At 47.4% G+C, this 13,412-nt stretch overlaps 1 protein-coding gene across 6 annotated transcripts in view; it reads right to left on the bottom strand.

Annotated features, from left to right (window-relative positions):
* Positions 1–13,412, bottom strand: part of SPECC1 (sperm antigen with calponin homology and coiled-coil domains 1) — a 424,705-nt gene that overhangs the window by 160,916 nt on the left and 250,377 nt on the right. The window lies entirely within an intron of this gene.

Raw genomic sequence — 13,412 nt, 5'->3', positions numbered from 1 at the left:
ACATGGATACAGGGCTGCAGGCTGCTTTAAAGTCACATGGAACGTATCACTCATGCTTTCATTTCTGCTGTTGCTATAAGCTACTGTACGTACAATATGTTCCCAAGCTACATTGGATGTTAAACTGCGTGGTCGGAAAATAATAAAGAAACTTTTTTTGAAGGGAAGACACTCGCAAAGCCTTTCACACAGCAAGCTCAGCTGCATCAGGTGTGAATGGAGCCGACAGGCCTATGGTACAGTAGCCATTGTTGCCTAGTGACATTACGGTGCAGGGATGCAGTTACAATCCCGGCGGTCGGAATCCCGGCTTTCAAAATCCCGACACTTTCTCCCTCTATGGGTGTCCACGACACCCATAGAGGGAGAATAAATTAGTGTGCCGAGCGTAGCGAGGCACCGGGCCCGCTGCGTGGCGAGCACAGCGATCCCGCAATGGGGGCCATCCACGTCCCCCCCTTGTCGGGGTTCCGGCATCGGGATTTTGAACGCCGGGATTCCGACCACCGGGATTTAGTACCACTCCCACTGTGCAGTCTGTGTGAAACTGATCTAGCATTTTGAAAAAAGGAGATAGTCCAGGTGTTCTAAAGCGCTCTTAATCCCTCTGCTGCAGATAATCTCAGAGGTGCTTCAATCTTTAAAGCACCCTATCATAAATGCAAGTGTCTCTAGGGAGTATAAGAGTATTTCTGCAGCGCTGGACAATACGTTTTAGACTTACTGGAAGAAAAAAGTTTGCTCTCCAAATCCACAGTAAAAAATGCAGTCAAATTATTGAATAAAAGTCAAATGAAAAAGGGACAAGAAGAAGATTGGAGGCGGGGCTTGGCGGACACACGGAGGAGACGTGCAGGAGATCAGCTCCCGCTCCAATCGGCCCAATCCACCTTCTAATCATACCCAATACCCCTCTCTCACCCTCCCATTCCCCCTCACCTTACCCCCGCTGTGCTCCGGGTGCCGGAGACCTCTGCTGCGGAGCCGGGGAGTGTTTGTAAGCACTCTCGCGGGTTGCGGCCTGGTCGGACGGCGCCGGGGCCTCGATTTTTGGAGGAAGAGGAAGACATCGCGCACCGCGCATCTGCAGCACTGAGGCACGGAGGTCGGGCAACACTGCCGGGGGACCGGAGACCCTTCTCCACACCCGCCTTCCTCCACCACACGCCGGGGGAACAGTGAGCGCTCACCGCTCGTCACGCGGTGAGTCATCATACGCCACCGGAGACTGGATGTAAGGGGGACAAGCGGCTATCCACACACCCGCCGCAGCACCAGCAGGACTCCGGACAGGGGTCAAAATCAACTGTGAGTACCCGATACGGGACATCCAGGCGCTCTCCCCCCCTCTGCAGACCTGCCCCACATTATAGTACTGCAGTACATCGCAGCAGGCAGCCATATTTACAGACCATCACAGCCTCACTAAAGTTGGACAAACCTAAGAGATCTGGGTGGATATACTCCCCACTGGGGTAAAGCCTGATAGGGCCCCGAAAGCTGCACCTAAATACTAAACCCCGCTAGACAGTGGGCACCAAGCGGGGGTCCCCTGACCAACCAGCCTACACTATAGCACTGCTGGTACCACCAGCCATTACACCTGCTGTGTATCCAACGCTGTTTCCCTTCTCCCTCTCCATCCTGGGAGCCTCAGCCTAACAGCAGTATAACAGCCAAGGCAGCCGCCCACCCTCCCATTCATATCAGCCTGCCCAGCCACTCTGAACCCACAGCCCCTGCCTGCTGCCAACAACAACATCATTTCCCCCCCATTAACCTCTCACATACTGCAACAGCAGAAAACTTGCCAGCCCCCTCCTGGCCGTGGGGTGCAACCCTTCCACCAGCAGTTTCACCCCCTTCTCCATTGATAGCATCCAAAAGAGAACTACCTGTGTGAACACCTAGGAGACTCACTGAGCCGCTCCGTATTGGAAAAGATATTAGCCTCGGGAGGCGTGGCCAAGCCGTAGTGAAGAGAGCAGTCACACCCAACCTGGGCTTCCGCCCAGCTCTCCCCACATAGCCTCCTAAAATCATCTCCTCAGACAACCGTGACACACCGCCCATCCGCAATACCTGGCACAGCTGGCGACGAAAAATCAGCTCAAGGGCAGGTCCCTGAGCAGATAGAAGAGTGAGACTCCCCGCATTCAATATAGCTCATCTCCCTCCGTGGAGGTCACAATACTCAACATGCCTGTTTGAGTAAATTCTTAGACTCGCTAGGACCGAAGCTATCCCTCTCTGCCGATCACCTCCGCTATTTACACTCCACAAATACCACGTCTAAAACCTGGTTGCTGATTCCGACCCCCAACGGCCTTGTTCACTATGTCCCAGAGAAACAAGAAAACTCCCCAGCCAACCGGAAATTTCTTTGGCTCCAAATCCAAGAGTTCCTCAGGCAACATGCAGCTCTCAGATTCTCCCTCCCACCCTGGAACGGCTGAAACATCCATAGACCCCCAGATCCAAGCAGTGATGTCCGGGCTACTGGAAGGGGTACAAAGTGCCTTCAAACAAGAGCTCGCCAAGGCAGTCTCGGAGTTCAGGTCCGACCTGACAGCTCTGGGCACCAGAACTGACGATTTAGAATCTAAAGCTGACGACCTATGTCGCTCTCAATCCCGTCTGGATAAGGAACTCTCCAGACTTCATGAAGAGATAGAGACGCTTAAAGAAAGACAAGAAGATCAAGAAAACCGCTCTCGGCGTAACAACTTGCGCATCCGCAACGTAGCGGAAACCGTTTCCAGTTCCTCTCTACCAACGTTCCTGAAAGAATTCTTCCAACAAATAGCCCCATCGCTAACAGACGAAGATTGCCTTTTGGATAGGGCCCACAGAGCCCTTCGCCCCAAACCCCCGGCTTCACAACCACCAAGAGACATTATAGTCCGTTTCCACTATTATCAAACAAAAGATAAGATTCTCACAACCACCAGAGATTCCCCATCTACCAAATTCCGAGACATGCAACTACAAATATTCCAAGACCTAGCCCCCACGACCATACAAAAACGACGTGAATTGCAGCCGGTCACCAAAATCCTGCGCCAGCACAAAATCCGCTACAGGTGGGGTTTTCCCTTCATGCTACAAGTGTCGGCAAATGACACTCTGCACAACATCAAGACTCTGTCTCAGGGTCAAGACCTCCTGGCAAAACTGGACCTCCTTCCGTCCCCCTCAACAGGAGCCGACGAGAGTCCCTCCACCCCAAGACCACAGCGACACTCCCCTCCACCTCCAGAATGGACAAGGGTTTCTCGTCACCGAGTGGAAAATGGCGAGCCTAACTGAACTTTCTCATCTTTACCAAAACTGAACTACAAATAGTAAGCTCCACATGTGTGCTTACAGTTCCGACCCTTTATGGGTGAGATCCACCTAGGTGGTAATGTTAATTCTGTTTAGTTTAAAGTGTAGAGTTAATAATCCAATGCGTAAAGATTTATTGTATGCTATTTTAGTTAGTCCCTACGGACCCCTATAGTTTGGGATGCTATCGGTCCTGGCGGTCTCCAACACGCCAGCACTATGCTTCTTTACCCCCCCCCCCAAATTCCCTTTCACAAATGTTTAGATTATATGTAATAATTTGTTTCCTTGTAGCGGTCCCCACATGGGACCCTTCTCTTCAGGGTACTAGCCCTTTTGGGCTCTTTCCTCTCATCTACCACTTAATTTTTTTCTTTCTCTGGTGTCCTCTCGGTGGCGCTCCCCCTCCTCCTGCCTTCCCTCCCCCGCAGGGAAGTCCCCCTTTCCCCCTCAGTCCTCCCACACTTGTAATTTGAATTTAAAAATAGCTTGCTGTGTCATACCATACGATGGCCCTTAAACTATTGTCCATAAACGTTAATGGCTTGAACTCGCCCAAAAAGCGGACGATCCTCCTGGGAGCCTGCAAAAGAGAAAACGCATCCATCGTGTTCTTGCAAGAGACACATTTCTCTGGCAGTCACTCCCAACTCAAGGGTCGTTCGTTTTCTCAAAATTTTTTTGCTTCGGCGGACTGCAAAAAAAGAGGAGTGGCTATCTTGATTCGTAGGGGTGTGCCTTTTGTCCCAATTAAAACAATTGCTGACCCTGACGGGAGATTTATTTTGGTAATCGGAACCATTCGTTCACTTACTGTGACCCTGGTTTCTTTATACGCTCCCAACCAAGACCAATCTCAATTCTTTGACACGTTCTTTAAACGCCTAGGTAGAATGGCACAAGGCCACATAATTATCGGAGGGGACTTCAACACTATTATCGACCCTCTGCTAGACAGATCCACTCCACCACCTCTACACACCTCAACTTCAACTATTCCCAGAGCTTCCCGCACCCTGACTGCAGCCTTAAAATATAATGGACTGAGTGACTCTTGGCGATTAAAGCACCCGCACTCTAAGGATTACACCCATTACTCGGCCCCCCATCAACACTACTCTAGGATAGACATGATCCATATCTCTTCCCCTTTGATCCCTAGAGTTAAAGAGGCAGGCATAACGCCGTTTTCATGGACTGACCATGCAGGTATATACATATTCATTGATCTTTATGAATGCCCCCCGAGGACTTATAGATGGCAGCTAGACGACTCCCTACTAGACCACCCTTCCTCGTTAGCAGAAGTGAAACTTGCTATTAATCACTACTTCAAAGAAAACTCCTCCCCTGACCTTTCCTCTACCACCATTTGGGAAGCCCATAAGGCCACCATCAGGGGCCTGATAATCTCCAAGGTCTCCTCTATCCGGAAAAAGCTAAAGGCACAGATACACACCTTAGAAACTCAATTAACATTGCTAATAGATCAACATAAAATCACACCCACACCGGCCTTAATGTCTCAGATAGACTCGATCAGAGGTCAGTTAAACACACTCCTATCCCATCGAGCAGCCAACATTCTTAAAAGACTCCAACAACGGTTCTATGACAAAGCGGATAAGATAGACTTGATCCTGGCCAACAAGCTTCGGCGCCAACAAGCGTCGAGAACTATTGATAAAATATATTCCTCAATAAGGGGATCACACACCTATAACCCCAAGGAAATAGCGGAGGAGTTCCGAGCATTTTATGAAGCTCTGTACAACTTGAGTGAGTCTTCCCCCGCATCCACAATTGATACAGAGAATCTTTCTGCCTACTTAGCCAGCACTCCCCTACCCACGCTTTCAGATGCTCATCTTTCCTTCTTGAACGCAAAGATAACGGTGGAGGAGGTAGTGTCGGCGATTCGCTCAATGCGTTCCTCTGCTGCCCCGGGTCCCGACGGCTTCACGGCCCAATACTATAAGCGCTTTGCATTGGATCTAGCCCCCCATCTGGTGGTGTTGTTTAACGACATCCTTGAGGGTGCCTCTTTTTCCCCAGAGGCCACCCAGGCGGACATAGTGGTGATCCCAAAACCTGACAGAGACCCGACCGGGTGTGCAAACTACAGACCAATTTCGCTATTGAATGTAGACTTAAAAATTTACGCAAAGGTCTTAGCCGGCCGGCTTCCTTCTCTGCTCCCACTTCTGGTTCATCCAGACCAGGTCGGTTTTATCCCTGGTCGCCAGGCGTCGGACAACACGAGACGAGCAATAGACCTTATCCACGTCATTCAAAAGCAGAAAAACCCTGCCTTGGTCTTAGCTTTAGACGCGGAAAAGGCATTTGACCGTATTTCCTGGCCTTTTGCCTTTGCACTCTTAGAAAAGATGGGCTTCTCAGGGGCCTTTCTGGAAGGCACCAAGGCGCTCTACCGCACACCGTCCGCTCGGGTCTCTGTCAACGGAGTCATGTCGGACCACTTCAAAATAGCAAATGGTACACGTCAGGGATGCCCCTTATCCCCGCTTATTTTCGCCCTCATCATGGAACCCCTGGCGGCAAGGATTCGCAATAACCCCTCTATTCAGGGCATAAAAACCGGTCCATCGGAACACAAAATTGCGTTATATGCCGACGATGTACTACTGACCCTCGCAAACCCATCCAGCTCAATCCCCCCCCTACTCTCTGAAATACAGCAATACTCCCAACACTCTGGCTACAAAATTAACGTAGAAAAGACAGAGGTCCTTGATTTTCACATACCCGGATCTTCCAAATCCGAGCTAATGAAACAGCTTCCATGTAATTGGAACAGAAAGAAAATCAAGTACCTCGGTATATACCTGACCCAACACTATCACCAACTTTTTCAGGCCAACTATCCGCGTCTTCTAGAGATAATTAAAACAGATCTGTCCACATGGTCCTCCCACTACATCTCTTGGATTGGTAGGATTAATTCAGTCAAAATGAGTGTCCTTCCGCGCCTCTTATACTTATTCCAAACCTTGCCAATATATATCCCCCTTTATGTATTCAAATCACTACAATACCAAACCACTCAGTTTATTTGGGACAAGAAACGCCCCCGAATAAGGCTAAAACTGTTACAACGACCCTCCTATCAAGGTGGTCTAGGCATCCCGGACTTCCGGAGGTACTACTATGCCTCACGGCTGTCCCAGAATGTCCAATGGTGCAACCCTTGGGGCACACAGAAAGTTTGGGTAAAAATAGAAACGGATGATTTGGGATTGTCCACTATGTCTTCCCTGCAATGGCTACCTAAAAACAAACGCCCTCACACAGCTGCATCACACCCGGTGGTCTCCCGCGCTTTATCGGTTTGGGACAAGGTGAACAAATCATACAACTTAGCTCCACTCCCCTCTCCCCTAATTCCGCTATTCCATAACCCAGCCTTTCCTCCAGGCATGAGCCGCTCTTCCCTCTCCAGTTGGCTAAGAGATAACATTTATTACCTTAACGATATCTCAGTCGATGCTAGTTTCCCGCAGTTTACCGCAATAAGAGAGGGCACAGCAATCCCGAACATGGATTTTTTCCGCTTCCTACAAATCCGGCACTTTCATTCTAAAACCACCCCAACTCTTATATCCAGACCTTTAACATCTTATGAATACATATGTTGGAAGCGAACCTCCTCCGCGGGCCTAATCTCAACACTTTACTCCCTTCTGGAAACTAGCACGGCCTCCACTCGGGCTCCACATGAGAGGGCCTGGGAGAGAGATCTAGGTCTCCCCATAGATGACGAGGATTGGGAGGAAATTCGCGACAACGCGGCCTCCAGCTCGATATGCGTGAAAATTAAAGAAAACATATATAAGCTCCTTTATCGCTGGTATTATGTCCCATCCAGACTGCATAGGATGTTTCCTAACACGTCGGATAGGTGCTGGAGGGGCTGTTCGGTAGAGGGTAGCTTCCTTCATATCTGGTGGAACTGTCCAAAGATAGTTACAATCTGGAAAGAGGTGGAAACCTTACTTTCTAACCTGATGGGTATTGCTGTCCCTCTAGACCCCAAATATTTTCTCCTTCCACTTAAATCCCCCATGCTTACCCTACACCAGCATAAACTATTCCGACATATTACCTCGGCAATGACCTGTCAAATAGCAGCCGACTGGAAAAAAACAGACCCGGCCCCAATGCAGGCAATACTTGCCCGTATATGGTATACTTATAAAATGGAGTATATGACCGCAACTATACGCCACTCCCTCAAATCCTTTCATAAGGTGTGGACGCCTTGGATGACTTCTCAGAACACCCCCCCACCATATGATATAGACTAACGGAAGTCCACCCCCTCCCTCAACCTTCCCCCCCCCCTTAACCCCCCCACCCCCCTTCCATGCCCCACTGTGACACCACCTGGCTTCCTTGGAAGGGACAGGGTGCCCCGCTGCCACCGGGAGGACGCCCTTTACCCTTCTCTTTTTGCTTTTTTTCTTTTTTCCCTCTCTTCTTATATCTCCTCTTTTTCCCATCACTCTCTATTCCCTTTCTTTCCTCTTCTTATAAAAAACAGAAAATTCTTTCTCTCTTCCACTCTTCCCCCCTTTTACTCTGGAACACGACATCGTGGAAAACTAGACTCGTATATTGTTTGCAACCCTTGATTATGTGTACCGTGTCGTTGAGATTTCAACTGTTTGTATTTTGACATGTTCCAACCAATAAAATGTGTTTAAAAAAAAAAAAGAAAAAGGGACAAGAAAGTCTCTCATAAAAATACACACACAAAAAATATATAGAAAAATACAATGTTCCTTGTATGGACGAGTTTTTAAAGGTAGCTCCCCAGATTCTTGGAGACATAAACCCCGATGTATTCCAGACTACACTTTGACCTTTGTGGAAGGACGGACTCTAGATGGAATGGGTACTTCAGGGTGTAAGGAGCCGTACTTCCACTACGGTTATCCTTTCTACCCTTACAACTTCCCCTGGTGTCGACAACTATCCACTGTGGTCTCCGGGTCAGCACTTTTTAGGTAGGGAAGCCGCACTGCCACTGCGGTGATTCACTTTCCCTTTAAGGCTCCCCCGTAGATGTATAACGTGTAGTAACTCTGGATGGGTACTTTCAGGGTGATAAGACCTTTCTGCCACTCAGGTCAAATCCCCTTACTATTTCCCCGAATAGGTCACCTGTATCCGGCTGACACAGGAGTGGAGAGAAGCACTGCCACTGCTGCTTTTTCTCCTATTGAGCGCAGGCAGTGATAGACGGAGGGGGGAAACGCAGCTATCTAACATCAAGCCGGGCACCCTCAATACGGGAACCTGCATGGAGAGACACTGATAGGAGAAAAAGCCGCAGTGGCAGTGCGGCTCTCCACTCCTGTGTCAGCCGGATACAGGTGACCTATTCGAGGAAATAGTAAGGGGATTTGACCTGAGTGGCAGAAAGGTCTTATCACCCTGAAAGTACCCATACAGAGTTACTACACGTGATACATCTACACGGGAGCCTTAAAGGGAAAGTGAATCACCGCCAGGGGCGGGCTGGGCCTGGGGGCAGAGTGCCATGTGCCCCCCAGGCCGCTCTGGCTGGAGGGCTGCGGCCCGTGGCCGCCTTACCATTGTTGTTCTGCCGGCGGCCATGTTCCTGTAGCTTTTTAAAATATGAGTCTGCGGCCACAGGAACATGGCCGCCGGCCTCCACGGCTACGTGAAGGAGGGCCCGGCAGCCTGTTCCCTCTCTCTTCCAAGCAGTGCCAGACGCTGGGTGTGGACGTCAGGACGATGACGCCTCCCACCCATGCGTATGCACAGGAAGTGGAGCCAGGCACTGAGGAGTGAGGATGCACTCTGCATACTGGACGGCGGGCTGACCTGGGGCCGCAAATCTAGAAAATCAGGGAGCAGCAGGTCTGCAGGAGGGAGAAAAGTAAGTGACAATAGAACTCACAAATTAAAAAAAATATATTTATGCTGTTTCCTGTATAATAATGCCATGACACCACAGGCTGCTCCCCTTGTATAATAATTTGTGTCATGGCATTACTATTATTATATTATACAGGGGGAGCAGTCTGTGGTGTCATGGCATTATTATTATTATACAGGGGGAGCAGCCTGTGGTGTCATGGCATTATTATTATACAGGGGGAGCAGCCTGTGGGGTCATGGCATTATGCCATGACCCCACAGGCTGCTCCCCCTGTATAATAATAATGCCATGACATTATTATTATTATACAGAGGAAGCAGCCTGTGGTGTCATGGCATTACTTTTATATTATACAGGGGGAGCAGCATGTGGTGTCATGGCATTATTGCATTATGCCATCACACCACAGGCTGCTCCCCCTGTATAATAATAATGCCATGACACCACAGGCTGCTCCCTCTGTATAATAAAAATACCATGACACCACAGGCTGCTCTCTTGCATAACCACAGGCTGCTCTCTTGCATAAATAAATAACAGGACACCACAGGCTGCTCTCTTGCGTAAAGAACACGGCACCACAGGCTACACCCTTGCGTAAAAAAACAGGACACCACAGGCTGCTCCATTGCGTTGCGTTGTATGCGCTACTTATGGGCTACTTATGCGCTACTTATGGGCCAGTGCTCTGGACTTGCCCCCCAGGCTAAAATTTGCCAGCCAGCCCCTGAACACCGCAGTGGCAGTGTGGCTTCTCGACCTAAAAAGTGCTGACCCGGAGACCACAGTGGATAGTTGTCGACACCAGGGGAAGTTTTAAGGGTAGAAAGGATAACCGTAGTGGCAGTACAGCTCCTTACACCCTGAAGTACCCGTTCCATCTAGAGTCCTTCCTTCCACAAAGGTCAAAGTGTAGTCTGGAATACATCGGGGTTTATGTCTCCAAGAATCTGGTGAGCTACCTTTAAAAACTCCTCCATACAAGGAACGTTGTATTTTTTTATATATATTTTTTGTGTGTGTATTTTTATGAGAGACTTTCTTGTCCCTTTTTCATTTGACTTTTATTCAATAAATTGACTGCATTTTTGACTGTGGATTTGGAGAGCGAACTTTTTTTCTTCCAGTAAGTCTAAAACGTATTGTCCAGCGCTGCAGAAACACTCTTATACTCCCTAGAGACACTTGATCTAGCATTTTATTCACACCCCAAACTGAATAATGTAACAAAAATAATAAAATGCCATAAAATATATAAATGTGTATGTGGGTTAATACTTGGTTCCTGTCCATTCCTATTTGGGCCCTTCTCTGTAATGATATAATATGATTGGTAAATATTTACCGTCCACCTTATATGAAGCACAGTCCGGCTCTGATGTTTGCCTCCTTGGCAGGTGTGGTTGGCTTGGTCCTGTGGAAGGAATCCAATCCACTAATGGAGGATAGCTGGCGGCGTTAGGCTCCAATGAAAAGCTCTTGTGCTGGTGCGGGTGTGTGATGTGGCAATAGGGCAGGTTCGGATGGGTTCAAGGCTTGAAACTGAAGAAATTTGGTATAACCAGGTATTTAGCAAAAAGTGAAAGATGCCCCTGACACGTTTCGCCGTGTCAAACGGCTTTATCAAAGGATTATATTTTTGTTTTGTTTTTTCATCAGTCTAGTGCAGTGGTTCCCAACCTGGGGTACTAGTACCCCTGGGGGTACTCTGCAGACCAGTTGGGGGTACTTGAAAATAATATTGGTAATGGCGGAAAATGAAAAAGTCTTTCGATGGCAGAAGAAGACCCATTGCCATGGAGAAGAACCATGTTGCGTCACTTACGGTTCGGTCTTCAGCGTCATTAGCATCTCCTTCTGCTTTTGCCTGACCAGCAATCCACTGGTAGCTTCCCATGCTGCCCTCAGACATCAGCAATCATCTACCTTGCGCTGACACAGGTGGAGGAAGCAGCAGCATTAATCCTACAGGTGTTAGTGGGAACCCCAGAGACAATACACAACCAGCATCCAGACACGGAAGGGCACAATTCCTGACCGCATACTACTCCTCCGCTACTCATTAATATAAGGACTTGCATAAGGACACGCATACCGCTCACTTCCACTCCACTTGTCTATATTTCAAATTGAGAGGGTACTCATCATTGAAAAGCCTAATCAAGGGGTACGGGAGAGAGAAAAAGTTGGGAACCACTGGTCTAGCGCACTAGCATTTTTTATAAAATATATATATATATATATATATATATATATATATATATATATATATATATATATATATATATATATATATATATATAGGCAACGATTAACCCGCACCCATCGGATTTCTTCAGAATCAAATAATTACTCAGACGCCATAGGCTTTAAGCAACGTTTCGGGGGTTTATTCCCGTCCTCAGGCTTGTTACATATATATAAAAATCTTGGCGGGACCGGCACTCCGGGCTGACTGGTTTTAATGGCGCTGGTGCCCTCACAGCTGATCTCCAGCGGGATACATAAACGAGGTAGGTGCGGCACTCGGCTGTATAATAAACACTATCGCAGTTTCACGCTATTTAAGGTCTGTAATATTTTTGCTGCACTTATATCCTGACGATAGTGCCAACAAAGAGAGCATTGAGACGTTGATTTCACCAAGACACTGTACTGTCGTTTCTTCATTATACAGCAGAGTGCCGCACCTACCTCGTTTGTATATATGTATGGTCATGGGTTCGATCTCCACCATGGCTCTAACTGTGCGGAGTTTGTATATTCTCCCCGTGCTTGCGTGGGTTTACTCCGGGTACTCCGGTTTCCTCCCACAATCCAAAAATATACAGATAGGTTAATTGGCTTCTAACAAAATTAACCCTAGAATGTCTGTGTGTGCGTGTACATGTGGTAGGGAATATAGATTGTAAGCTCCACTGGGGCAGGGACTGATGTGAATGTTCAAATATTATCTGTAAAGCACTGCGTAATATGTATGCGCTATATAAGAAACTGTTAATAATTAAATAAATATATATATATATATCTATACATATACACATATACACACACACACTTATATATTTTACTACATTTTATTATTTTTGTTAAATTTTTACAATTGGTCACTTACCGGTTTAATAAAATGTTTTTTTTATACCTCTAAAATCAGTCCAATTGGTTTATAGTGTCCAAAAAACTTTGAGCGCTGCTATTCATCTGTTGTGTTTGTATTTTAGCTATTTGGGGTCTGACCAACCCTTATTACAGCTGCTAGTGAAGCAAAACATGTGAAGCGCCTACACCTCCTCCAAGGGGGTAGGTTATTTTCTTTCCCAATATAGATATACGTTTGAAGTACAAACCCCACCCAAATCTAACTCTCTCTGTACATGTTACATCAGCCCCACCTGCAGTGCATATGGTTTTGTCCATTAGAGAGTGATTGTGCCTTTCCGATTGAATCAGAATAACCCCCATAGTTATCATGAAAGACTTCCGTGATTTCTACATCTTCTCACTATAAACATATAGAAACACATTGCTACATAGAAACAGTTGCCATCTTAATAATCTTACAATAGGACTACCTTATTCATATATGATCCACGTTAGACATATCAATACCAGTAGTGACATGGCTAAGCAACAGATTGACCAGATTACTGAAAGATTTGTTGCAAGGGGCTATTTCCGTACAAATCTAGTGGTGACTAAGATTAAGTTCCTAAACATGGATCAGAAGTACTAATTGTGCAAAAAGGTGAAAACAGAAGGTGCGTAAACACGGGGGTGATTTTGTATAATATTGCGGGAAATATGGTCGCTACGCGACCATATTGCCCGCGATGGGAGTGTGCACCGGCGATATATCGCCGGGTGCGCGCTCCCGTTTTTACCCCTGTAGTGATCGCTGGTCGCAGGAACATGCTCCTGCGACCAGCTAATTACCACTGCCGGGCTCCCCTGGCAGTTTCTTTTTCATCAGCGACCATCTCTGGTCGCTGATGAAAAGGAGAAACTGAGCAATATATCTCCCCCGTGTGTACGGGGCTTTAGTCCCAGCAATATCTTTCATGTGTTAACCAGTTTAATATGAGATTATGTGAAATCCTATCTGTAGTCAAGAAACACTGAGGCATAATTCAAAGTGACAACACATTACCTTTGGCGA

Source organism: Crinia signifera, chromosome 2 (assembly GCF_055691185.1).
Source record: "Crinia signifera chromosome 2, ASM5569118v1, whole genome shotgun sequence".
Classification (NCBI taxonomy): domain Eukaryota; kingdom Metazoa; phylum Chordata; class Amphibia; order Anura; family Myobatrachidae; genus Crinia; species Crinia signifera.
The sequence above is the reverse complement of the archived record's forward strand: the minus strand, read 5'-3'. Positions and strand labels throughout refer to the sequence as shown.